The sequence below is a fragment of the Triticum urartu genome, chromosome 7, assembly GCF_003073215.2.
Source record: "Triticum urartu cultivar G1812 chromosome 7, Tu2.1, whole genome shotgun sequence".
NCBI classification, from domain to species: domain Eukaryota; kingdom Viridiplantae; phylum Streptophyta; class Magnoliopsida; order Poales; family Poaceae; genus Triticum; species Triticum urartu.
In genome coordinates, this window is record NC_053028.1 from 61894331 (window position 1) to 61920197 (window position 25867).

General features: G+C 44.3%; 2 pseudogenes; both read left to right on the forward strand.

Moving 5' to 3' along the window:
- The first annotated feature begins 1042 nt into the window (after positions 1-1042).
- On the forward strand, positions 1043-4729 carry LOC125519724 (annotated as a pseudogene).
- Positions 4730-18849: 14120 nt separating this feature from the next.
- LOC125525676 lies at positions 18850-25054 on the forward strand (annotated as a pseudogene).
- The last annotated feature ends 813 nt before the right edge of the window (positions 25055-25867 follow it).

Below are 25867 nucleotides of genomic sequence, written 5' to 3' on the forward strand. Positions count from 1 at the left end.
CCAACGCTGGATTGGCAGTAACCGTGGCTGCTAAGATACCACCAATTACAGCACCGACCCTGGGTTGCAGCACCCCGGCGAGATTATGCATTTGCGACACTGGTGAGCGCTGCCGCAAGTGGCGAACCCGGGGCCTTGTAACCAACATGCGTTTGTGCCAGGCACCCGGCATCGCGCCCCAATCCCGCCGGCCTTGCAACTTCTCCTTCAAAGGGCCCTGCAGCGGCGCCTCCACACCACGGCAGTCTCAAGCCAACACTTAATTCAGTGGTGAAGTAGACGGGCAGGGAGAGAGAAGGAGCATTCCATCGATTGAGGAAAAAGAGAGACAGGAGATGTGGTCAACGCACGGTGTAGGAGAAAAAAGTGGGGCAAGCCCTTCATCGGCTCGAATAAGGTTTTCGAGGGGGTTGTGGTGCACGGGCCCGATCGAAACACGTGGCAATCCTGGGACGCGGCTGGCGCAAGCATGTTTACATACGGTAAGGTACTATTTGGTCAGAATCCAAACATATCCCTTAACCTTTTAGCAATAAGTGCATACAAAATAATCATCAAAGTTTCATCTTAGAAACTGCATGACTAAAACATAATGCATTTCAAAACCGTGGGAGAACATCGTGCCGTATACTTTTTACACTACGAAGGAAATAAATGCCTTTAAAAAAATGAAATTAATGAAGGAAATAAAGGAGTACCGCGTATTCTGGACTGCTGATCCAGGGACCACACGCCAGTAGCCCTAGGATTTGCATGCCAGCTAACATGTAGTTATTTCACTGGTGCTGGCACCTCGCCGGCGTGGCCAAAAACGTGATAGGAAACGAAAGAAAACAAATACATCCCGCCCATAGACTCGAAAGGAAAGTAGTAACCCGTCCGCGTCCTCCGTTCCCCATTCTTCCATCCTCTTGACCCCGCCTCTTTATAAAGCAACAAAGTATCAGGGTGCCCCCATAGATCCAATTCCACCTTCCTCCTTCAAGAGCTCCGCCCATCTCTGCCAGCCCGCCGCCGGCGAACCTAGCACGAATCTCATCCCATGGACGCATCTCGCGCCGGCTCCTCCTCCAGGCGTCGTCTCACCGTTCCCGTTCATGGGCGGCCTTCACCAACCCCGCTGCCGGCACACCCTGGTGAATGGCGGTCCCGCCCGGCCGTCTCATGGACCGTGGAGAACATCTATGAGGACTTCTCTGGCCGCCGCAGCGCGCTTGTCCAAGCCCTCACCACAGGTACGCCACGGGATGCTCCTTAGTGACACGTTTTTCTGGATATATGTGACGCCTACGTGCTGATGGATCTAACACCGATCTCTTCTCCTCCTTGTTGCCATACACGCAGATCAGGATACATTATATGATTTATTGCGCGAGGAAGGTATGTAATATAGAGATCCAACTGTCCCAGAAATGTTATATCCATTGCTTGTTACAAAATTGTAAATCCCGCTGACAAGAAATTCCAGATCCATTTTTTATTAAGAAAAACAAGTCATCAGTTCCGTGCTGTTGCACGGGATAGTGGAGTTCTGTATTGAAACATGGGGAAACTTTGTCTGATAGTTTGGTCAGTTACTTTTAAACATATAAGAGTGTTTTTTTTGTATTAGACATAGGAAAAAATCTTTAGATCCCGTATTAGGCAGAGGCTGATAGTTTCATCTGACATGAAAGTTCAGATCCATTTTCTATTAAGAAAAACTAGTCATCAAACCCGTGTTTGCACGGACTAGTGAAGTTCTGCACTGAAACATGGGGAAACTTAGGGTGATAGTTTTGTCAGTTACTTTTAAACATGTGACCTTGTTTATTTTTGTATTAGACATGGGACAAAGAACTTCAGATCTGGTGTTTATTTTAGTATTAGGGATAGGCTGATAGTTTCATCTGACATGAAATCTCGGATCCATTTTGTATTAAGAAAAACAAGTCATCAATCCCGTGATTGCACGGGCTAGTGAAGTTCTTTATTTAATTAAACTTGGACTGATAGTTTGATCAGTTCCTTTGAAACATATAATGGTTTTTATTTCTTATTAGACGTAGGAAAAAGTATTGAGTTAGACAACTACGGGCATTTGTGGCTGTATTTTTTAGATCCTGCTGTCCCTAAAATTTTAGATCCATTTTTAGTTACAAAATTTTAAATCCGGCTGACATGAACTCTCAGATCCGTTTTTTCATGAAGAAAAGCTAGTCATCAATCCACTGCTGTTGCACGGCCTAGTGAAGTTCTGTATTGAAACACAGGGGAATTTAGGCTGGTAGTCTGATCACTTACTTTCAAACATATTTCTTCGGAAGAAAAAGGTTATTTTCAGATATACAACTATGTTTATTTTTGTATTAGACAAAGGAAAAAGAGTATAGAGTTATAAACAACTCTCTGCATTAGTGGTAGTATTTTTTGCGTGTGTAGACTTTTCCAATTGACTAGTGTGTGAAATCAAAGCGCGTGATATATATTCTTGGTGTGCTGGTGGGCAATAGTAACATGGTAGAAGATGTAACATGGTAGCAATTTTATGAAGGCTGCATGTGTACTGGTGGGCAATAGTATTGCAAACGCGAAACTCTTTGGTGGATGTATACTTTTTTTTCTCCTTTTCTCCTAAAGAAATACGATGGGGTTTGGTCTTAAGTTTATTATAGACATTCAACACTTGTCGGCCACAAAATCTTCAAGTGTTTCTAGACCATATCTTTTCTAGGACTCGATTATGCATTACTATTTACATCGAATATTCATGCAAAAGTGTTCTACAAGAGTACATGAGGACATTTATTTTCTCCTGGTCATGAAGAGAATCCATGGTTCTATTTTGAAATATTTTTAATTTTAAGTCACATATTATATACATGTATATTCACTAAAATACGTCAGATAAATGATATAGTTTTCTATTTTTTAGTAATGATCAAATTTTTTAAAAGAAATTTGTTGGGAAATACAGACTCTAGCTATTTTCCGCCGACAACGCACAGTGTATATAAACATATATACTTGTGTGCGCACAAGCGATCTTTCTCACGATGACATAGAGAAGACTGGCTTAATTTTAAATTAGTCAAAAGTAGGGAGATTTGTATAAATTTGGCAAACATAGAGAACTGCATATTTATCACGCCTCGTAATAGGCATAAAGTACGTGCAAATTCTAAGCCTGCAGCCAGTGATATGAACCTCGCCATCACCAAGCCATATGCATGGCATGGGTGCTTCATGCAAAAAATATTTAATTAATTAAAGTGTCGAAAGTACTGCCCAAATGTAAAACAAACATGCAAACTAACAATCTAATCTCCGGCTTTTTTTACAATAGAGTTGTTTGACATGTACCAACATCAAACCTGTTTGAATAATATAATGACTTTTTGTCAAATGGATTTTTTGGAGAGGTAGTTTTTCTTAAATTAAAGTAAATCTCATATGGTGCTCCCAATTACAATTAGTAAATATAAGATGGCGAGGTGTGCAGATGACTGGCCGATGTAGTGGTGTAATTCATTTTCTCGCTTCAGGTAAAGAGCCAATGTGCTTGTACGGGTAGTTGGGAGTTGACGCTGCCGGAGGAGATGGTGCCGCCAGGCCTGCCAGTGCCGACACGAGGCATCAACCGCCGGCGAGATTATATGAACCGTTCTGACTACCTGACACTCGTCGCCCACCACTCCGACTCGTGGCTCATGGGCGTCACCTTTTTCTTGTCCACTTATCTCGCCGCCAACCAAAGGTATGTTACTACTATTGTTGTTGCTGCTGCTACTATTATCACCACCACCACCACTACTACTACTTCGTTTCACAAAGAGTTTTTTTGTGCACTTAACATTTAGGACATTTATATGTGCAATCTACATCCGAGAAACGTAACCAATAATTTCACAACACATAAAGCATGTGCATGTAGAAGAATCATTGAATGCAGCAAAAAGCGCAAAAACCTGTAACTTCTATCTAACAAAACAGTATTTAATTCCTATGCTTTTAAACAAGCGTATAGAAGATTCTATTTTTTGACATAATATCTTGTTTTTTTCATTTAACAAACACGAGAGAGAATACAGCTTCAACAGAACAGTAGTCCTGCAGAACCAACTATTAGAGACTCAGCATTAAATAATGGGCTATTCTTATTAGGGGTGATCTTCGTTTTCTATTTAAATCATTATGTTCTTGTGCTTATATAGTTCCCCCATGCATCAAGAATGTCATGTGTTACATATTGCTTGCAAAGCCAATTGCTGATTTGGTGATGTTGGTTTACTTTCTCTTTCAGGACACGTTTATTTGATATGGTAAACGAGATGCGAACAGTCCATGACGAATTCTATCTCTCTTATGGTCTTCCTTGGCTACAACATTTGTGTGTTACAATGCAAACTGGGAGTCGAGCGCACCAACTCAAGAGAATGTGTCCAATCCAGACGTAGACTCTATCGCACCTGCTGAATAGAACGTGCCACCTTCTCAAGACTCAATGCAAGTTTTATCTGCTCCAAACAGGGACTCTAGGAAGCCTGCTAAAGACAAACAAAAGGGTAATGAAGTTACCGACTTTTGCGGATCTTGTAATGCTCCGTATCATGCCAATGCCTTTTGGATTGGTTGTGACGAATGTGACCAGTGGTTCCATGGCAAATGTGTGAAGTTAACTGCCTCTGAAGCAGAACATATCAAAGAATACAAGTGTCCTGACTGCATCCGCGAGGTGATCGGAGAGTAGGATATAATATGTGCACCATCCCTTTATTTTAGGATATGCAGTCACCCTTTGTATGAAAAAATGATTAACTAGAAAGGTAGTGAGAGAGGCATTACATTCTTTTCCCATTCTGTTGGGATATATTGAAGAATTCAGTTTACAATGTCTTGAAACAGGCTTTCGCCTTGCTATATTAATATAGCAACCACCTGACAGAACTGTGATATCATTGATGGGCAAATAGGACAATCAAGCCCAGAAAGAGAAACAAATGCCAAAGCGATGATTTCCAGCAACCGCCGCCACGCTTCTATGCCTCTGAATTCCCGCATACCAAACAACACCTTCAAGAAGTACTACGACGACAATGATGCTGCTGCCCAAACAGATCCTTGGATTTCTGCCGGTACACGGAGAGGAGTGCCGACGGGGTACACCTGACGCCCTTGAAGAAGGGAGGCGGCGCCCACAAGCGTCACCGTGTTGGTGCCGGCTGAACCGACAAAGATTTTTCCCGACCCCCGCACAACTCGTAACTGCAGACCAAACATGGTATTGTAGCACTTACGCAGAAGTATGCCAACGAGTAATCGTCCCAACAAAGAGCTGAGAAGAGTATTTATGGATGTGTTTCTGTCACACACACAAGGCCTCATAGCTCTTGTGCGAAGTACTGCTTGGGCTTCTTCAAATACTACTGCTGTCCTCGTAACTGTGTTTATTTCTTATTAGGCATAGGAAAATTGTATTGAGTTAAACAACTAATGGCATTTGTGGCCGTAGTTTTTAGATCATGCTGTCCCAGACTTCTTGAATCCGTTTTTAATAAAAAATTGTAAATCTGGCGGACATGAAATCTCAGATCCGTTTTTCATGAAGAAAAAATAGTCATGAAAATCTAGTGCTGTTGCACGGGGTAGCGTACTTCTGTACTGAAACAAAGAGGAATTTAGGCCAATAGTTTGATCAGTTACTTTCAAACATATTTCTTTGGGAAAAAGTTATTTTCAGATATACGACCGTGCTTATTTTTGTATTAGACAAAGGAAAAAGAGTATCGAGTTATAAACAACACCTTCCATTAGTGGTTGTATTTTTTGCATGCATAGACTTTTCCAAAATGACAAGTGTGTGAAATCAATGCGCGTGATATATATTCTTGGTGTGCCATGCCCCAATAATTCCAGATTGATAGAAGATGTAACATTATAGCAATTTTATGAAATCTACATGTGTACTGGTGGGCTATAGTATTGCGAATGAGAAATTCTTTGGTGGATGTACTCCGTCCATTTCACAATATAGTGCGCCTGCGTTTCCCGAGGTCCGACTTTGACCATTAGTTTAATCAACAAAACCGACTGCGACCGAAGAAAAAATTATATAACTGAGAACTTGTTTTGAATACGAATTCATTGGTATAACTTTTGCTCCCGCCGCAGTCGGTCTTGTTGGCTAGATTTATGGTCAAAGTTGAAGTACGACAATAGAGGAAACACTATATTTTGGAACGGAGGGAGTATAATTTTGTGTCCTTTTATATCCTAAAGAAATATGATGGGGTTTGGTCCTTAAGTTTATTACAGACATGGACACTTGTCGCCCACAAAACCTTCAAATTTTTTGGACCATATATTTTCTAGGATTCGATCATGCATTAATTTTATAAGAGTACATGAGGGCAATCATTTTCTCCTGGCAATGAAGAGTATCCATGCACTGTATTCTATTTTGAAATATTTGTAATTTTTAAGCCGCATATATTACATACATATTTTTTCACTAAACTACATCAGATAAATGACATAGTTTTCTATTTATTTTAGTAATGATCAAATAAAAAAATTGTTTGGAATATGGATTCTAGCTATTTTCCACTGGCAATGCACAGCGTATATAAACATATATACTTGTGTGCGCACATGCGATCTTTTTCACGGAAGATATAGAGAGGGCCGGCTTAATTTTTTAAATTCGCCAAAAGTAGAGAGATGTGTATAATTTTGGCAAAAATAGAGATCTGTATATTTATCATGCCTCGGAATAGGATTGAAGTACCGGGAAATTCCAGGCCTGCAGCCAATGGTATGAACCACGCCAACACCAGCCATATGCATGGCATGGGTGCTTCATGCAAAAAACAGTTAACTAAAGTGACAAAATTGTACCGCCCAAATCTAAAACAAACACGCAAACTAATAATCCAATCTCCGGCTTTTTTTTTTACAATAGACATGCTTGACTCTATCATACCTGTTGAAGAGAACGTGCCACCATCTCAAGAGTCGATGCAAAATTTATCTGCTCCAAACAAGGACTCTAGGAAGCCTGCTGAAGACAAAGAAAATGATCATGAAGTTACATACTTTTGTGAAACCTGTAGTGCTCAGTACCATGCCAACGCCTTTTGGATATGCTGTGACATATGTGACCAGTGGTTCCATGGCAAATATGTGAACATAGCTGCCACTGAAGCAAAACATCTCAAAGAATTCAAGTGCGCTGACTGCATCGGCGAAGAGATCGGAGAGTAGGATATAATATGTGCATGCTTCCTTTATTGTTGCGTATGCAGTCACCGGCCCTTTGTATGAAAAATGCTTAACTACAAAGGTAGTGAGAGAGGCATTACATTCTTTTCGCATTTCGTTGGGATATTTTCAAGAATTCATGTTACAATGTTAACCGGATAATGTAAGAGAAGTATGTTCTTTTTAAATTAGCCCAGATGAGCGCTTCTATGCTCTTTTAATATTTGTTTGCACCAATCTTGAAGACCTCCGAGGCACTAATTGCTGCAAGGACAAACTTCCACTTGTCAGATGTAGTGTAGACGTGTATAACGTGGACTTAAAGCTCCACAAATGTTAAAAATAGATTGTGAGCTTTAGAGAAAAAATTAATGAATAATAGTAACATAAAATTATTAATAATAATGAAAACAATTCATCAAACAGTGACTATATGAGGAACAAATTTCTGCGCAACGTGTGAAAAAGCTTGCAGGGCCTAGATCTTCACCGTCTCATCCACAGGGTAAACAGCATCGATCTGGAGTTCTGCAAGTGTGTAAATGGAAGGGAGCCTTGGAAGCTCATTTTTTTTTTGAAACGGAGGCAAAAGCTTTGCCTCATCTCATTAATAAAGAAGAAGAGAGTTTGCCCGGTTAATAAACGGAAAACCGGGCGAAAACCGTCACAAACCGCTGAGCGGCACACATAATACCACACACCTCACATAGAGGGTCTCGTCAACATCACACACTGGTGTCATCGTCATCACTTCTCCCCAACAGGCCCCATCGCCCTCCCTAATCTCCGAGAAAGCGACTCCGACTTCTCCGAAGACAAAAGTCGACCCAACCCACACCGTAGCTGTGTGAAACACAAGAACCCCGCGCCAAACTCAGCCACCCGCGCCAAGGACAACACAACTCCGACTTTGAAAGATGGCTCCGAAGGAGAACTATGCAAGGCTGGCGCCGCGGAAGACCACCGAACAGACCACCTACTGCCTGTCATTGTCGCCACAGGGCCCTGCCGCCGCACCTCCGACTTCACCGCAACAAAACAACCCGAGGTAGTCCCACGAACACGCCGGAGAAGAGCCGACTACCGCAACCATTGCCGCGTCTCCGACATCACACACGCCCATCATCGTTGCCACAAAAGCCTCGACGCCAACACCACCAACTTCCATCGGTCCCGCCTGATGATGCCTAGCTCCAAAGACGAAGCCCCCAAAAGGGAATACGATGCTAGAGCACCGTCATCGTCCGATCCCATGGATCTAGAGTTTCCCCCGAAGCTGCGAAGATTGGAGCTGAGAGTGCCTCGACGATGCCAACAAGAAGGGAACAACGCTTGAAAGCGTCGCCATCGCCGGCTCCGGACACGCCGGAGACAAGCTTTCGTCCGAGTCAGCTCATGTAGCAGCAGCTTGCCGGCCATCTGTGTACGCCAAGAAACTCGTTGTTCTAGTTTCCACTAAAATGTTATATACTCTTGCTATTGTTATTATATGCATATAAGCACAAATATGTTTGATTATTATTTTGGAGCACATGCATAATTAAGATTAAAATGTAAAAAGCTATCTTGCGAGACACCTCTGTTAATTTCTCCACCAATCATCAATGGCTACACCATTCTATCTCATTTCATTTTACATAGATAGACGACATTGCTAAGCTGCAACGAAAACCAACAGTGTGTTATATGTAGTGTTCACACCGTACACACTCACAGTTGCATCACCGGAAGGCCAAAAATCTGTGAATGTACATGGAAAATAAACGTTATAGTGGACGTGTTGTGTAAACCCAATCCTTGGCATCTCCCGCTTGCCACCATCTCCATCTCCACCCAAAATCTGCACTCATCACATGTTTACAAGAATGAATTCAAGAGATGAGTGGTAAGGAACATGTGAGTGCATCTGGCAAGTGGGAACACATTAGCTTGGTTCTTTCATGCCCTATCTTGTTTTGATCCAGCTGAAAGGTTGGCATTATTCCTGTTCTTTCTAGCTGAAAGGTTGGTATCCAGCTAAAACCACCATGTTAGTTACTGAGTTCTTTCTATTGCTAAACGAAAGACTAACACGTTGTTTAATTTTCCGACCCAGGGGGGGGGGGGGGGGGGGGGGGGGAGCTGCAAGAACATTCGCACATAAATTTGTTCAGTCAAGATAGTGCATCATATCTCCAAAGACTTCAAGGTCAATCTAAATGAAATTCAGAACTACATACGACAGAATTACCTGCACGCACGGGAAGATCATGAAATAATCTACATAAAATTCAGATTGGTTGAGCTACCTCATGGTAGGACCAGAAAATCAATACTTACTATGTCAGGCTCTTCCCTGTCATATCTTCCATTATCTGAACCACCGAGTTTCAGAAGATCATAATTATATGCCAGATCGCTCAATCCTGATGAAGAAAAATTCAACAGTTAATTGCATTAAAGTTTTCGATACAATAGCATGTTGTACAAAAATGAGTTAAATGAAGCACTACATGTTAGTATTATATGATGTTGCCGCTGTTCATACCAGGTAGTTTGGATCACCGTCTGTAGAAAAAAAAAGTCTTAATTGCCAGATTTGCTGCCACTACAAGGTACTTCTCGAAATACACAGTAAATGCCATCTGATGTTTGCTAAGTGTAAATTCAGTCTTCTAATACTATCACACAGTGAAGGCCACAATGTGGGATCGACACAGTAAAGGCCATAAGGTGGTTGCTTACTTTAATTAAATAATAAGGACAGGTAGCGTTTAATACATATTGTTCCCTGTCAGTCTTCTGATCCTATCACACATGCACACACATGTAATATAATCATTCATGGAGTCGTAGCAAGAAGACAAGGGAGGGTGGGATCTGGGAGCGAAACCAAACATGTTTGGCCTCGAAGCCGAGACGGCGCACGATAGGCTGCTGCACTTCCTCGTCATTCCAACTTCTTCGGCATATATACCTCAGACATGATCCTGTAGGCGCCTGGGGAGCGGCGGCGGTTGGAACCCTTGCTGGGTCGGGTGAGGGGGAGAGGGATGTGTGGGGCCAACCTCAGTCAGGGAGCGAACATTCAGGATGAAAAAAACCGAGTGTGAGAGAATCCTATGTGGTGCTCTCCTCACGTGACAAGGAAGAAATGGTCGAGTCAGAATCAGGGAGATTGCTTATTTTTGTGGGATGGATGAAGTAGCGAATAGAGAATTGTAAGAGTCGGTAGGAGGCGCGTAGGTTGGGATTACATGAGAGGGGAGGTCGAATGAGGAGGGCTGGAGGGGGTTGAGGGGAGATGGGTTTTATTTGGAAAAATTCGGTGGGTTGAAAATTAATGGCGAAGGTGCAACATACGCGGGAGCGGAGGTCAAATGCAACAAACGAAACAAGAAACAAAAACATATGCGGTGAAAACAGAGATATGTTGGTGGGATTGAAGAAAAAATGTCTACGGAAAGGTGTGATTATGATTCAATACTAGAGAAGATGATAGATAATAAATAGCGTAGTCCGTGGGATTAGCTATTCATTATTCAGAAATATCTAATTTTGTTTTAAAAGGTTATCGAGAAAAATCTTCTGTCTGTCTTTAGGAATGTGATATCACTTATATGTTGCGATGTCCAAATTTTTAATTACCTAGTATTTACATGATTGATTTGAATCGACGCCTGCCAAATCAAGAAGGAAAAAATGAAAAGGAAGGTTGGGTGAATAGATTCGGGTTTTTAGTGGGAGGGAGAAAAAACCAACATGGAGCGTGGTGATATGTTGAGGTGAAATAAACCATGCATACCGACCTACCAACTCCCCTTTTAGGAGTGCAGATTTGGAAGGTTATCGAGAAAAAAATCTTTAGTCTATCTTTTAGGAAGGTGACCTTACATATATAATGTTTCTAAATTCTTATTAATTACCTAATATTTACGTGATTGAATTGAATCGGCACCTGCCAAAGCAAGCATGGATAAAATGAATTCGAAGGTCGGGTGGATCGATCCGTTTTTTAGTGGCAGTGAGAAAAAAATCAGTATGGAGGGGGTGGTGTTCACCAACTCCCCTTTTAGGAATAGAGATTTAATAATAGAGATAATGATAGATAATAAATGTGATAGGATGTGGATACTGTCCTACCAACTCGCCTTGTAAAAGTAGAGATATTGAGAGCGCTTTGCGTTAAGGACTATGAACTCAAGATTCACGTGGTCTGGTTTAACCCTTCGGCCCGATGGACCGTACCTGGCTATTGGCACCTGTGGATTAACTAGATGGCCCAGATAAACATTAGGGTCCACCGGAAACATAACCTTTCGAACCAAAATTCTATTCGGTGCCTTAAGTGCCGAATATAGTATTTTGGTACAGGGTGCACACCCTCCCTGTACGCTAGGTTTCTATAGCAGGCCGGCCCGTGTGCTCCTTCTTTGTTTCTATAAAAAGAAAAGAAGTGCGTGCTACCCAGGATTCAAACCCGCGACGCGGGTCTTAGGACTTCAACCCCATAACCACCCGACCAACAGACCTCAAGTTTTACATAGTGGTTACTTTGGCCTTTTCTTCTTCTTTCTTTGTTTTTTTCTCTGTCCCTTTTACATTTTTTTCAAAGTCACGCACATTTTTTTGTGACAGAAATCCGTGAAACTTTTTCTTGATAGTAGGTTCACTTTTTCGAATTCGATGGACGTTTTTCAAAACTAATGAACCTTTTCAAATTCAATGAACTTTTTCGAATTCGATGAACTTTTACAAGCTCGATGATCTTTTTTCAAAACCGATGAACTTTTTTGCAAACTAGATGAACATTTTTCAAAACCGATGAACTTGTTTTCAAATTCGATGAACTTTTTTTCTAATTTTCTGAACTTTTATAGAAATTCATCTACATTTTTTAATTCATGATTTTTTTAAATAACAAGGCTTTTTTGACAAGTGCTGGCAATGAAAAAAAAGGCTACCAAGGAGCGGTCGAGCGAGCATCATTCAAGAGAATGGGCCACGGCCAACTAGGGAGCGCGAGTGATCGCCAGGAAAGTGATCGGGCACTGAAGGCGCCAACGAAGAGGTCTCCCTTTCGACCATAGGGTCGAACCACTCATTACTAGTCATGTCATCGTAGCCGCCGCCAGCCAAGCATCTGCAATTTTTGCCGCGTCAACCCACACACTTCAGCTTGCGCCGCCGCACCGGCGACGTGTCCGTCTCGGCATCATCCATGGCATCATGTCGCACTGCCCTCCAGGCAACTCATACCACTGCTCCGGGAGCACGTCTCCGTTGTCCGTGGCACCACAACCACAACCACGCAGGCCATTTTTGACTGCTAGAGTGAGCCCTCAGCAAGACGGTGCTTGCCCTGCAGCTCATGATGCGAGACGGCTACACATCTGTCTTGTCATTGTCTGCGACACCATAGCTACTGCCACGCCGCTACATGCGGCTACTTGAGGCATGAGAGCATCTACAACTGGAGTCCTCGGATATCCGCCCCAAACGACCAGGCAGCTTGCCTAGTACTTCCCAAACACAATTGCGACCCAACTAGACTTGTCAAACCTAGCCCAAATATCAGGACTGACCGGCACTTCCCGTATCCGACACATATCTGGAGCAGATATGAAGATGTCCAGACATGCACGTCGCTTAGGACAGACCGCAAGGGTCTATGCGGACAAAAGCGTAAACCAGTGGTCTGACGTGTGCCTCCTTAGTTCATCGATGAGGACGCATTGGCATCGTGTGGTGCCGCTCTAGCATGCCATGTGAGGATACACGTCCGGCTATGTAAGCCAGACGGCAAAAGCCCAACCATAGACCGCCTCCATTTCTTTCCCCTCCTCCCCTCCACCGCCGTGACATTCAATCCATCCATCAGCCTCTAACCAGTAGTTACAACATGCTCACTCCCGAGCGGCGGCTGTAGCTGCTAGAGGAGATCCAGGGCAGGCGCGAAGATCGGATCGCAGCTAGCCTGCGTCTGGATTCAGTGAAGCCCAAGGAGGAGGAGGAGGTGGAGGTGGAGGCAAAGAAGGAGGACGCGGTCATAGAGGAGGAGGTGGAGGAGGAGTCAGAGGAGGCGCATCAGGCAAATTTGGCGTCTACCGGCTTCGCCATGGTCGATGCACATAGTTCGAGGTGGCCCAGGCAGAGGAGGCAACGGAGGAGCATGCCATTCTTCCCTCCCAAGGAGGAACCGAAGGTTCGCCCGGCTGCCAATGACCATAACGACGGCGACCCCGACATCAATTTCATCCACATATCTGATGAGAAGGATGAGTAGTGTAGATGGTAGTTGGTAGTATATAGATCTTGCTTTTTTGCATGGTTTTTGTATGAAAATGCTAATTGAAAAATGCCTACTATGGTTGTTGGAGTTGTCATGTGGGGTCTGACCGGTCACTATCCACGGACGTGGCCGGGCGTGTTCGGGGGCATTTGGCAACTCAAATTAGGTATCCATCATTGTAGATGGTCTAACGAAGTGGGAAGTGGTGGTCGTGCTGCTGTCATGGATCAAGGGTGCCCATCCAGCTCTGTCCCACACCATGGCTGACCCTTGCGGGAACACGAAGTGCACGTCCAGTGTCGGGCATCTCATCGGCATGCGCCCTTCTACACTCAGTATACAGAAGAATGGTCAAACTTAGGTTTACCTATTGCCATGTTAGACGAGGTGTAGACCGAACTCCTGCCCCTAGGATTCTAGAACACGTTCATAGGTCCAGTAACAAGTCCAGACCAGACCGTTCACTTTTGAATCTTGACCATGCGCAAATTATATGTTTGTCAGAAAAGATTGGTGGGGTTAGGGCATCTCCAACGTTGACCCATAAATATATTCCATCATCCATCCGCGCATAGGGGCAACAGTCCATATATGCGGGAGCCGGCTATCTAATGTTGCCCGCATACATTTCAGCTACTGTTTGACCTAACCGGCTGAAATTCATGTAAATACGATGGACTTTCATATAAAACGGTCAAAATTCACTATATTTGGATCAATTTTCATATAAACCAGACAAAACTCATTACAGTTTTCATATAAACTGGACAAACCCGACACTAAACCTAATCTAAATGATCATCGGCCCACGTTTCCCATGTCCTACCATGATCCCTAAGAAGTGTTGGTCCGGTGAATGCCTTCACCTTCTCCAGTTCAGCCTCGATGCTCTCCAGCTCTTCCTCTGGAGCCCCAGGAACTACTGTTGTCCGCCCCCACATCGCCGCCAGGTAGATCATCGGCCATCGATGTTCGGTGCATCAAGCGTGGATTCAACGGGAGGGGAAGAGTTGTGGCCTTCTTAGGACCCGAGCGGTAGTGACCTACCATGCACTACTCTTCCTTGCTATCGGCGGCGTCCGTGGACGTATTAGCTTTGTGGTTGCGGTAGCGGGCTAGGCGCGACTAGGGCAGAGCGGGTGATGTCCTCCTTGTTGTCGCTCTTGCCACACACCTCATTCACCACCTCGTCGATCTCCTTTTAGGTGGCCGCCTATTCCTCCTAATGGAGGCATTACCACCAGCAGTCGCGGCGGATGTCACAGGCGGAGCGGTAGCAATCGACCAGTGCCTGCTGCGCCACCGCGTCCATGTCCGGCAGAATAGTCGCGCCGACGGCGAGTAGCTCCTCCGTGCACCGGTGCTCCTCGAGGAGGCCGAGGTTGTAGGACTGATCGGCCTGAACCTATCAGAACCTGGGCTCCTCCTCCTCCCACAACATGTTCGTGTAGTGCGCACAGGCCTCGCCAATGGTGAAACTCACATGCACCGGCGAGGAGGGTGGCGCCACCTCGTCCTCCATTGGGGCGTCGTCTGCCTCCATCTGCTGCCGACCAGCCAACCGATAGCAATGGAGGTCCTCTCCTTCTTCTGGTCGAGGATAGGGTGTCCCGAAGGGCTTTGGAGCATGAGGAGGCCATAGAGGGCGTGGTGCGGAGAGGAGAAAGTGGAGTAGCTAGGACGATGACTGTGGGTATGGTCTGGGCTGGTGTTTATATAGCGGGCGGATGGTGATGGGCCATGACAGTGAGGTCAATGTTGGGCGGCAGACGGACAGACGGGTGGTGCCGGAGTAGGTTCCTAGACAACCGCATATCGTTAATGTAGGGGCGACGAACTGACGGGCTACCATTTGAATGCGGAGGAGTCGCCTGCACCGGGAAGCGGCATGGGTTGTGCTCTCTCGCCCGCACACCACTTCAATGCCAGCAGAAGTGAGAGGTCGCATCTGCTCTGGCCGGGCATTAATGCGGCACTGACACTCTGGAGCAGCACTGACTGTATTAGGTGGCAAGCGTGCTCGGGTGATGAAGGTTTTTTTTGTGTGGGCTAGGACAGTCAGACGCGGGCGTGGCAGCGATCCGGACTGCCAAGTGGACTGATATATGTCTATGTTGGATAGCGCAACACGTCCAGACCGCACGGTCTGGATGTATTCGGGCGGTATGAGGGTCCGCGTTGGAGATATCCTTAGTTGTTTTAATCCGAATGTTTTTTTTTTTGCATTAAATTCGTGATGATTATTCCTCGTAAAGAATAGGATCACAGCTCTTATATATTTATACATTAATAATAAAATAATAATATAAAATTTGGTTTTTGTGGCATAACTATGATTGCTCAGGGTCGCCGCCTAGGCATCCAAGAGAGACACGCCACCGCTGCTAGAGTAGCGCATTACCGTAATGCTCGCATATTGGCACATGCCATGTAGGAGAGGAGTCACTGTGCCATAGCACTATCTCGGTTAGGGCTGGACAACAATGATGCCGACCCACATGCAAAGGGAGTACCCAACCCCTGTCGTCGAATCCCACTTGTCACCAACTGCCTTAACATGACCCCACCTAACCGAGCACCACACATATGGGAGAAAACCCTCCCAAGCCACCTGCAACCACCAAGCCATCGGTTTAGGGCTGGGACCCAATCTAGATGCCAACGCTGGTAAGAACATGGTCCAGACCAGCGAACAGGAAGGGAGGCGAAGGAGCGGGTGTCGCTTTGCACGCATTCGCCGCCTAAGTCGGGCCACCGTCCTTGCCCGCTGTTGCACGCCGTCCGCACCACCAACATAGCAATGCCGACAGAGTCGCCCCACTTGAGCGTCGCGCTACTACCTTCCTGTGAATCATTTGCTTCCCCGGCCACTGCTCGGCCCCGCCATAGAGGGCCAAGCCAAGCTATCCATGAGTCCAGAAAAGAGGGTATGAAAAGCCACTGCCCCACCCCCTGCCGCGTGGGCTTCGCCCGGCCGCGCCCACCGGCTACGGCAAGGGAGGAAGGTGGGATTCCCAGAGGGTGGCGGTGCTAGGATTCTCCCATACCGCTCCCAACATGGTTGGACTGCCAGTTTCTTTTTCTTTTGGGAAAGTGGATGTGCGCGATCTAAAAAAATGAACTAGAGTTGGGAAAGGAGCATTGGAGTTGGCACTCATCCGGACGAAGACCAGGGCAAAATATGGGGGACGCTAGGCACCGTCCGCCTGCAGCGATTCAAAGATCAGCCACCGGTTGTGCCGTCCGATGCGTCTTATCAGGGCCGCTAATCTCCTTAGCACGCACCGCTCGTCCACAGTGTGCGTCATTGCAGTAGCGACACCCATGCACTGCTCGGAGTAGGATCAGCGTTAACTTCCTAGCACGCCTCACAGCTGCGACCGTCGACACCATTGAAGCACGCCCCGTCCCCACGGCATGCCTTGCAACATCGCCATGGCCGTCGACATTGTCGAAGCATCGGCGCGGCCGTCAGCGCCATTGAAGTATGCCTCACCGCCACTCACATTGAAGCATGCCTTGCAGCATCGCCATGGTCGTCGATGTCGTCGTAGAATGCCTCATCGCCGTGTCCATCAAACCATCCTGGTGGTCGTCGAAGCATCACCACGGCTGTCGACACCATTGAAGTACGCCTCATCGCCACGGCCATTGAAGCATGCCTTGCAGCATCGCCTCGGCCGTCGATGTCGTCGTAACATGCCTCGTCGCCATGTCCATCGAACCATTGTTGTGGTCGTCGAAGCATCGCTAGGACCATTGTGACACGCCTCGCAACATCACCACGGCCGTCGACACCATCGAAGTACGCCTCATCGCCGCAGCCATTGAAACACGCGTCACAGCATCGCCAGCGCCGTCGACACCATCGAAGTACGCCTCGTCGCAGCGGCCATTCAAGCATGCCTTGCAGCACCACCACGACCATCGATGCCGTCATCGCACGCCTAATCGTCTTGTCCATAGAACCATCGCCGTGGTCGTTGAAGCATTGTCACTATCGTCGACACCATCAAAGTATGCCTCGTCGCCGCGGCCAATGAAGCATGCCTTGCAGCATCGCCACGGCTGCCGATGTCGTCATAGCATCCCTCGTCATCGTGTCCATTGAACCATCGCCGTGGCCATCAAAGCATCGTCGCGGCCGCCCGCCCGTCGCGACCACCCCATTGCAGGCTTGCAGCATCGACCGTGGCTGTTGCACCGGTGAGCTGTGTGGTTGCAGTATCGGCAGTGGATACGGCATCGGCATGCTCTGCGGTTGTAACACCGGCCATGACTACGATGCTGGCAAAATTTGCGGTTGCAGCACGACGGCCGTTATCACCACCCATTTTGCAGCACCGCCGGCGGCGTGCAACGAGACATCGGCCAACGCTGGATTGGCAGTAACCATGGCTGCTGAGAGACCACCAATTACAGCACCGACCCCGGTTTGCAGCACCCCGGAAAGATTATGCATTTGCGAGACTGGTGAGCGCTGCCGCGAGTGGAGAACCCGGGGCCTTGTAGCGCCTGTGCCAGGCACCCGGCATCGCGCCCCAATCCCGCCGGCCTTGCAACTTCTCCTTCAAAGGGCCCTGTAGCGGCGCCTCCACACCACGGCAGTCTCAAGCCAACACTTAATTCAGTGGTGAAGTAGACGAGCAGGGAGAGAGAAGGAGCATTCCATCGATTGTGGAGTTGTGGTCAACGCACAGTGTAGGAGAAAAAAGTGTGGCAAGCCCTTCATCGACTGGAATAAGGTTTTCGAGGGGGTTGTGGTGCGCGGGCCTGATCGAAACACGTGGCAATCCTGGGACGCGGCTGGCGCAAGCATGTTTACATACGGTAAGGTACTATTTGGTCAGAATCCAAACATATCCCTTAACCTTTTTAGCAACAATTAAGTGCATACAAAATAATCATCAAAGTTTCATCTTAGAAACTGCATGACTAAAACATAATGCATTTCAAAACCGTGGGAGAACATCGTGCCGTGTACTTTTTACACTACGAAGGAAATAAATGCCTTTAAAAATGAAATTAATGAAGGAAATAAAGGAGTACCGCATATTCTGGACTGCTGATCCAGGGACCACACGCCAGTAGCCCTAGGATTTGCATGCCAGCTAACTTGTAGTTATTTCACTGGTGCTGGCACCTCGCCGGCGTGGCCAAAACGTGATAGGAAACGAAAGAAAACAAATACATCCCGCCCATAGACTCGAAAGGAAAGTAGTAACCCGTCCGCGTCCTCCGTTCCCCAGTCTCCCATCCTCTTGACGCCGGCTCTTTATAAATCAACAAAGTATCAGGGTTCCCCCATAGATCCAATTCCACCTTCCTCCTTCAAGAGCTCCGCCTATCTCTGCTAGCCCGCCGCCGGCGAACCTAGCACGAATCTCGTCCCATGGACGCATCTCTCGACGGCTCCTCCTCCAACCCCACTCCCTCCCGGCGTCGTCTCACCGTTCCCGTTCATGGGCGGCCTTCACCAACCCCGCTGCCGGCACACCCTGGTGAATGGCGGTCCTGCCCGGCCGTCTCATGGACCGTGGAGAACATCTATGAGGACTTCTCTGGCCGCCGCAGCGCGCTTGTCCAAGCCCTCACCACAGGTACGCCACGGGATGCTCCTTAGTGACACGTTTTTCTGGATATATGTGACGCCTACGTGCTGATGGATCTAACACCGATCTCTTCTCCTCCTTGTTGCCATACACGCAGATCATGATACATTATATGATTTATTGAGCAAGGAAGGTATGTAATATAGAGATCCAACTGTCCCCGAAATGTTATATCCATTGCTTGTTACAAAATTGTAAATCTGGCTGACAAGAAATTCCAGATCCATTTTTTATTAAGAAAAACAAGTCATCAGTTCCGTGCTGTTGCACGGGATAGTGGAGTTCTGTATTGAAACATGGGGACACTTTGTCTGATAGTTTGGTCAGTTACTTTTAAACATATAAGAGTGTTTTTTTGTATTAGACATAGGAAAAAATCTTTAGATCCCGTATTAGGCAGAGGCTGATAGTTTCATCTGACATGAAAGTTCAGATCCATTTTTTATTAAGAAAAACTAGTCATCAATAGGGCTGCAAGAAAAGCTCCAGGCTCGTGAGCCGCTCAAGATTGACTCGTTTTTTGACTTGACTCAAGATCGACTCGAAAAGAAACGAGCTAGGTTTAAACACTTTATGTAGGTCGATCGAGAAACAAGCCGATCTTGAGCCAATGTTGGCTCGTTCGATTTTAGCTCGACAGGATATTATTATGTTAAATAATCATGTCTTATATTAAATGGAAATACGATAATTTATTATCATCTATGTTGTCCATAATTTTTCTCCATTTTATTTACCAACGAACATGGAAACTTAACTAAGTGCAGAGAAGATTTAGGTCTCATTATGGCACGTGGTCGACTACGTGTTAAATAACTTATGTTTTTGGCAAAGTTCCCAGCATATTCACCTTAATTTTTTTGTTTTTTATCCATAGATTCATATTTTTTACCAACTCATTTAACTCGAAACTAGCTCGAGATCGACTCGAGATCATTACAAGCTGAGCATGAGTCATGTTCTATAGCTTGATCATGAGCTTCACTCAGTTTGAGCTCACTCAAATTTTCATATGAATTAAGCTGAGCCAACTCCAACTAGCTCGAGCTCGACTCGTTTGCAGCCCTAGTCATCAATCCCGTGTTTGCACGGCCTAGTGAAGTTCTGCACTGAAACATGGGGAAACTTAGGATCATAGTTTTGTCAGTTACTTTTAAACATATGACCTTGTTTATTTTTGTTAGACATAGGACAAAGAACTTCAGATCTGGTGTTTATTTTAGTATTAAGGATAGGCTGATAGTTTCATCTGACATGAAATCTCGGATCCATTTTGTATTAAGAAAAACAAGTCATCAATCCCGTGATTGCACGGGCTAGTGAAGTTCTTTATTTAATTAAACTTGGACTGATAGTTTGATCAGTTCCTTTGAAACATATAATGGTCTTTATTTCTTATTAGACATAGGAAAAAGTATTGTGTTAGACAACTACGGGAATTTGTGGCTGTATTTTTTAGTTCCTGCTGTCCCTAAAATTTTAGATCCATTTTTAATTACAAAATTGTAAATCCGGCTGACATGAACTCTCAGATCCGTTTTTTCATGAAGAAAAGCTAGTCATCAATCCACTGCTGTTGCACGGCCTAGTGAAGTTCTGTATTGAAACACAGGGGAATTTAGGCTGGTAGTCTGATCACTTACTTTCAAACATATTTCTCCGGAAGAAAAAGGTTATTTTCAGACATACAACCATGTTTATTTTTGTATTAGACAAAGGAAAAATAGTATAGAGTTATAAACAACTCTCTGCATCAGTGGTTGTATTTTTTGCATGCGTAGACTTTTCCAATTGACTAGTGTGTGAAATCAATGCGCGTGATATATATTCTTGGTGTGCTATGCCCCTAATAACTCCAAATTGATAGAAGATGTAACATGGTAGCAATTTTATGAAGGCTGCATGTGTACTGGTGGGCAATAGTATTGCAAACGCGAAACTCTTTGGTGGATGTATACTTTTTTTTCTCCTTTTCTCCTAAAGAAATACGATGGGGTTTGGTCTTAAGTTTATTATAGACATTCAACACTTGTCGCCCACAAAATCTTCAACTGTTTCTAGACCATATCTTTTCTAGGGATTCGATTATGCATTACTATTTACATAGAATATTCATGCAAAAGTGTTCTACAAGAGTACATGAGGACATTTATTTTCTCCTGGTCATGAAGAGTATCCATGGTTCTATTTTGAAATATTTTTAATTTTAAGTCACATATTATATACATGTATATTCACTAAAATACATCAGAGATATAGTTTTCTATTTTTAGTAATGATCAAATTTTTTAAAAGAAATTTGTCGGGAAATACAGACTCTAGCTATTTTCCGCGGACAATGCACAGTGTATATAAACATATATACTTGTGTGCGCACAAGCGATCTTTCTCACGATGACATAGAGAAGGCTGGCTTAATTTTAAATTAGCCAAAAGTAGGGTGATTTGTATAAATTTGGCAATCATGGAGAACTGCATATTTATCACGCATCGTAATAGGCCTAAAGGACCTGCAAATTCTAAGCCTGCAGCCAGTGATATGAACCTCGCCATCACCAAGCCATATGCATGGCATGGGTGCTTCATGCAAAAAATATTTCATTAATTAAAGTGTTGAAAGTACTGCCCAAATGTAAAACAAACATGCAAACTAACAATCTAATCTCCGGCTTTTTTTACAATAGAGTTGTTTGACATGTACCTACATCAAACCTGTTTGAATAATATAATGACTTTTTGTCAAATGGATTGTTTGGAGAGGTAGTTTTTCTTAAATTAAAGTAAATCTCATATGGTGCTCCCAATTACAATTAGTAAATATAAGATGGCGAGGTGTGCAGATCACTGGCAGATGTAGTGGTGTGATTCATTTTCTCGCTTCAGGTAAAGAGCCAATGTGCTTGTACGGGTACCCGGATGGTAGTTGGGAGTTGACGCTGCCGGAGGAGATGGTGCCGCCAGGCCTGCCGGTGCCGACACGAGGCATCAACCGCCGGCGAGGTTGTATGAACCGTTCTGACTACCTGACACTCGTCGCCCACCACTCCGACTCGTGGCTCATGGGCGTCACCGTTTTCTTGTCCACTTATCACGCCGCCAACCAAAGGTATGTTACTACTATATTGTTGCTGCTGCTGGGGAAATACCGAATGGTTCCTGGGGACATCTGTCTCCGGAATCTCGCCATTCATTCAGACGTGATCTTCAACCCGCCTATTATTATACTTTGACTTTCTTTTGTATTATTTCTTTCTCTGTTTTGTACTCCCTCCATTCCAAAATATAGTGCGCCCGCGCTTCCCGAGGTCCTACTTTCACCATAAATTTAACCAACGAGACCAACTACGGCGGGAGAAAAAATTATATAATTGAAAACTTATTTCGAATACGAATTCACTGATATAATTTTTGCTCCCGCCACAATTGGTATTGGTAGTTAAATTTACTGTCAAAGTTGAAGCACGTGGATAGAGGAAGCACTACATTGTGGAATAGAGGGAGTATTAGATGCCTTCGGACTGCAGGGGCCCACCCTCGCATTTAACCAACGGTAGCTGCTACTCACGGGTCGGCCAACTCACCCTGACACGCATTAACCAACTTAGCTTTTCAGTTTGCCTGCTATTTCTTGTCTCAACAGTGTCGACAAATTTTGAGTAGCGTAACGAAGTCCTTCAATACAACTCTGTACTCTCAATGCGACCAGATACATTAATCAGTCTACTGTTCATTTCATATTATTCGCTAACACCTTTTCACCATTTGCCTACTGCACACACATTTTTTTTATAAAATCTGATTTGAAAAATGTTAGGGAAAAGATATTTAGTAATAAAATTGATGCCGCATGTTAAGAAAAAGTTCAAACATACCAGGAAATACTTTGACCCCATATTAAAAAAATACTTTAGAGATAATTTACCCGTTGTTACAGAATTTTTCCTATGTTCTGGAAAATATCATGACAGTTTGAAAAAAAAATGTCCATTACATGTTAATGAAAAAAAATGCTCATTACATGTAATGGAAAAATGTTCATCTAGAAATAAATTCTCGTTGACTGCTCCATTACATGTACATGATCAAGAATATATTCGTAATTGTGAAATTGGTTTGTGTTGTGAGAAAAGAATAGATTCTGATATAAAGACTAAGAAAATATTCAATTAATACATAAATGAGTTTATCGCCAAACAAAGTTATTTTTTGAAAAGTTACCGTAGATATATTTTCGAAAAAAGTTTTGTTTTCCAAATTTGACTTCTATTTCAGAACATGTAGACTTATATTTCATCTAGAAGACCATATTACCCACATATTTATTCCTGTTCCAACTAATCGGCCGCATCCAATTTAATTTGAACCAACTTCCAATTCGATGGACCTCGTGAAAAAAAAAACTTCCAATTCAATAGATAACAACTTAGTAAATACATTCCCTGACACATGCACCGTTCTGTTACATGAAAAACTGAACTGAAAAAAACATATTTATATATAATTAGCTTAATTTTAACCCCCCCTATGGATTAATATAGCTGTTTCTCTAATTATCTTATTTTGAACTCCCTTATGGATTAATATATCTGTCATTGTGAGCACATTGTGATTTTGCCATGTCTGTCTATCCATTGCATCACCCTTTTTACTAGTTTCACTTGCTGGACACAGCTGCTACAGTGCTCTGCCACTTTTCCAATGTCGAGGATAAAGTTGCCGTGTCTCAGTAGCAGAACATTTAACTGCAGTGGCTGCAAAACGCGTCTTGGTACTGTGCGGATGCTGTCCTCTCATGTGCCAAGCGACGTACAACACTGTTCTTCTCAAGTATATCCACTTCCACACCTGCACTGCCTTCCGTATATCATAAATCGCTACTTTAGCAACGCATCGCGATGCACTTATTGATGATCTAGATACCGGGGACATATAGTGCCAGGGACCAAACGTCCGCCTCCCTGCTGCCGCTACTACTATCACCACCACCACCACTACTACTTCATTTCACAAACAGTTTTTTTGTGCACTTAACATTTAGGACATTTATATGTGCAATCTACCACCGAGAAACGTAACTAATAATTTCACAACACATAAAGCATGTGCATGTAGAAGATACATTGAATGCAGCAAAAAGTGCAAAAACCTGTAACTTCTATCTAACAAAACAGTATGTAATTCCTATGCTTTTAAACAAGTGTATAGAAGATTCTATTTTTTGACATAATATCTTGTTTTTTCCATTGAACAAACACGAGAGAGAATACAGCTTCAACAGAACAATAGTCCTGCAGAACCAATTATTAGAGCCTCAGCATTAAATAATGGGTTATTCTTATTAGGGGCGATCTTCGTCTTCTATTTAAATCATTATGTTCTTGTGCTTATATAGTTCCTCCATGCATCAAGAATGTCATGTGTTACATATTGCTTGCAAAGCCAATTGCTGATTTGGTGATGTTGGTTTACTTTCTCTTTCAGGATACGTTTATTTGATATGGTAAACGAGATGCGAACAGTCCATGACGAATTCTATCTCTCTTATGGTCTTCCTTGGCTATCAACATTTGTGCGTTACAATGCAAACAGGGAGTCGAGCGCACCAACTCAAGAGAATGTGTCCAATCCAGACGTAGACTCTATCACACCTGCTGAAGAGAACGTGCCACCTTCTCAAGACTCGATGCAAGTTTTTTCTGCTCCAAACAAGGACTCTAGGAAGCCTGCTTAAGACAAACAAAAGGATAATGAAGTTACCGACTTTTGCGGATCTTGTAATGCTCCGTATCATGCCAATGCCTTTTGGATTGGTTGTGACGAATGTGACCAGTGGTTCCATGGCAAATGTGTGAACGTAACTGCCTCTGAAGCAGAACATATCAAAGAATACAAGTGTCCTGACTGCATCCGCGAGGTGATCGGAGAGTAGGATATAATATGTGCACCATTCCTTTATTTTAGGGTATGCAGTCACCCTTTGTATGAAAAATGATTAACTAGAAAGGTAGTGAGAGAGGCATTACATTCTTTTCCCATTCCGTTGGGATATATTTAAGAATTCAGTTTACAATGTCTTGAAACAGGCTTTCGCCTTGCTATATTAATATAGCAACCACCTGACAGAACTGTGATATCATTGATGGGCAAACATGACAATCAAGCCTAGAAAGAGAAACAAATGCCAAAGCGATGATTTCCAGCAACCGCCGCCACGCTCCTATGCCTCTGAATTCCCGCGTACCAAACAACACCTTCAAGAAGTACTACGCCGACAATGATGCTGCTGCATGCCCGGACAGATCCTCGGATTCCTGCCAGTACACGGAGAGGAGTGCCGGCGGGGTACACCTGACGCCCTTCAAGAAGGGAGGCGGCGCCCACAAGCGTCACCGTGTTGGTGCCGGCTGAACCGACAAAGATTTTTCCCGACCCCCGCACCGCTGGTAACTGCAGATCACACATGGTAATGTAGAACTTTCGCAGAAGTATGCCAACGAGTAATCGTCCCAAGAAAGAGCTGAGAAGAGTATTTATGGATGCGTTTCTGTTACACACACAAGGCCTCATACCTCTTGTGTGAAGTACTTCTTTGGCTTCTTCAAATACTACTACAGTCCTCATAACTGTGTTTATTTCTTATTAGGCATAGGAAAAAAATGTATTGAGTTAAACAACTAAGGGCATTTGTGGCCGTAGTTTTTCGATCCTGCTGTCCCAGACTTCTTGAATCCATTTTCAATATAAA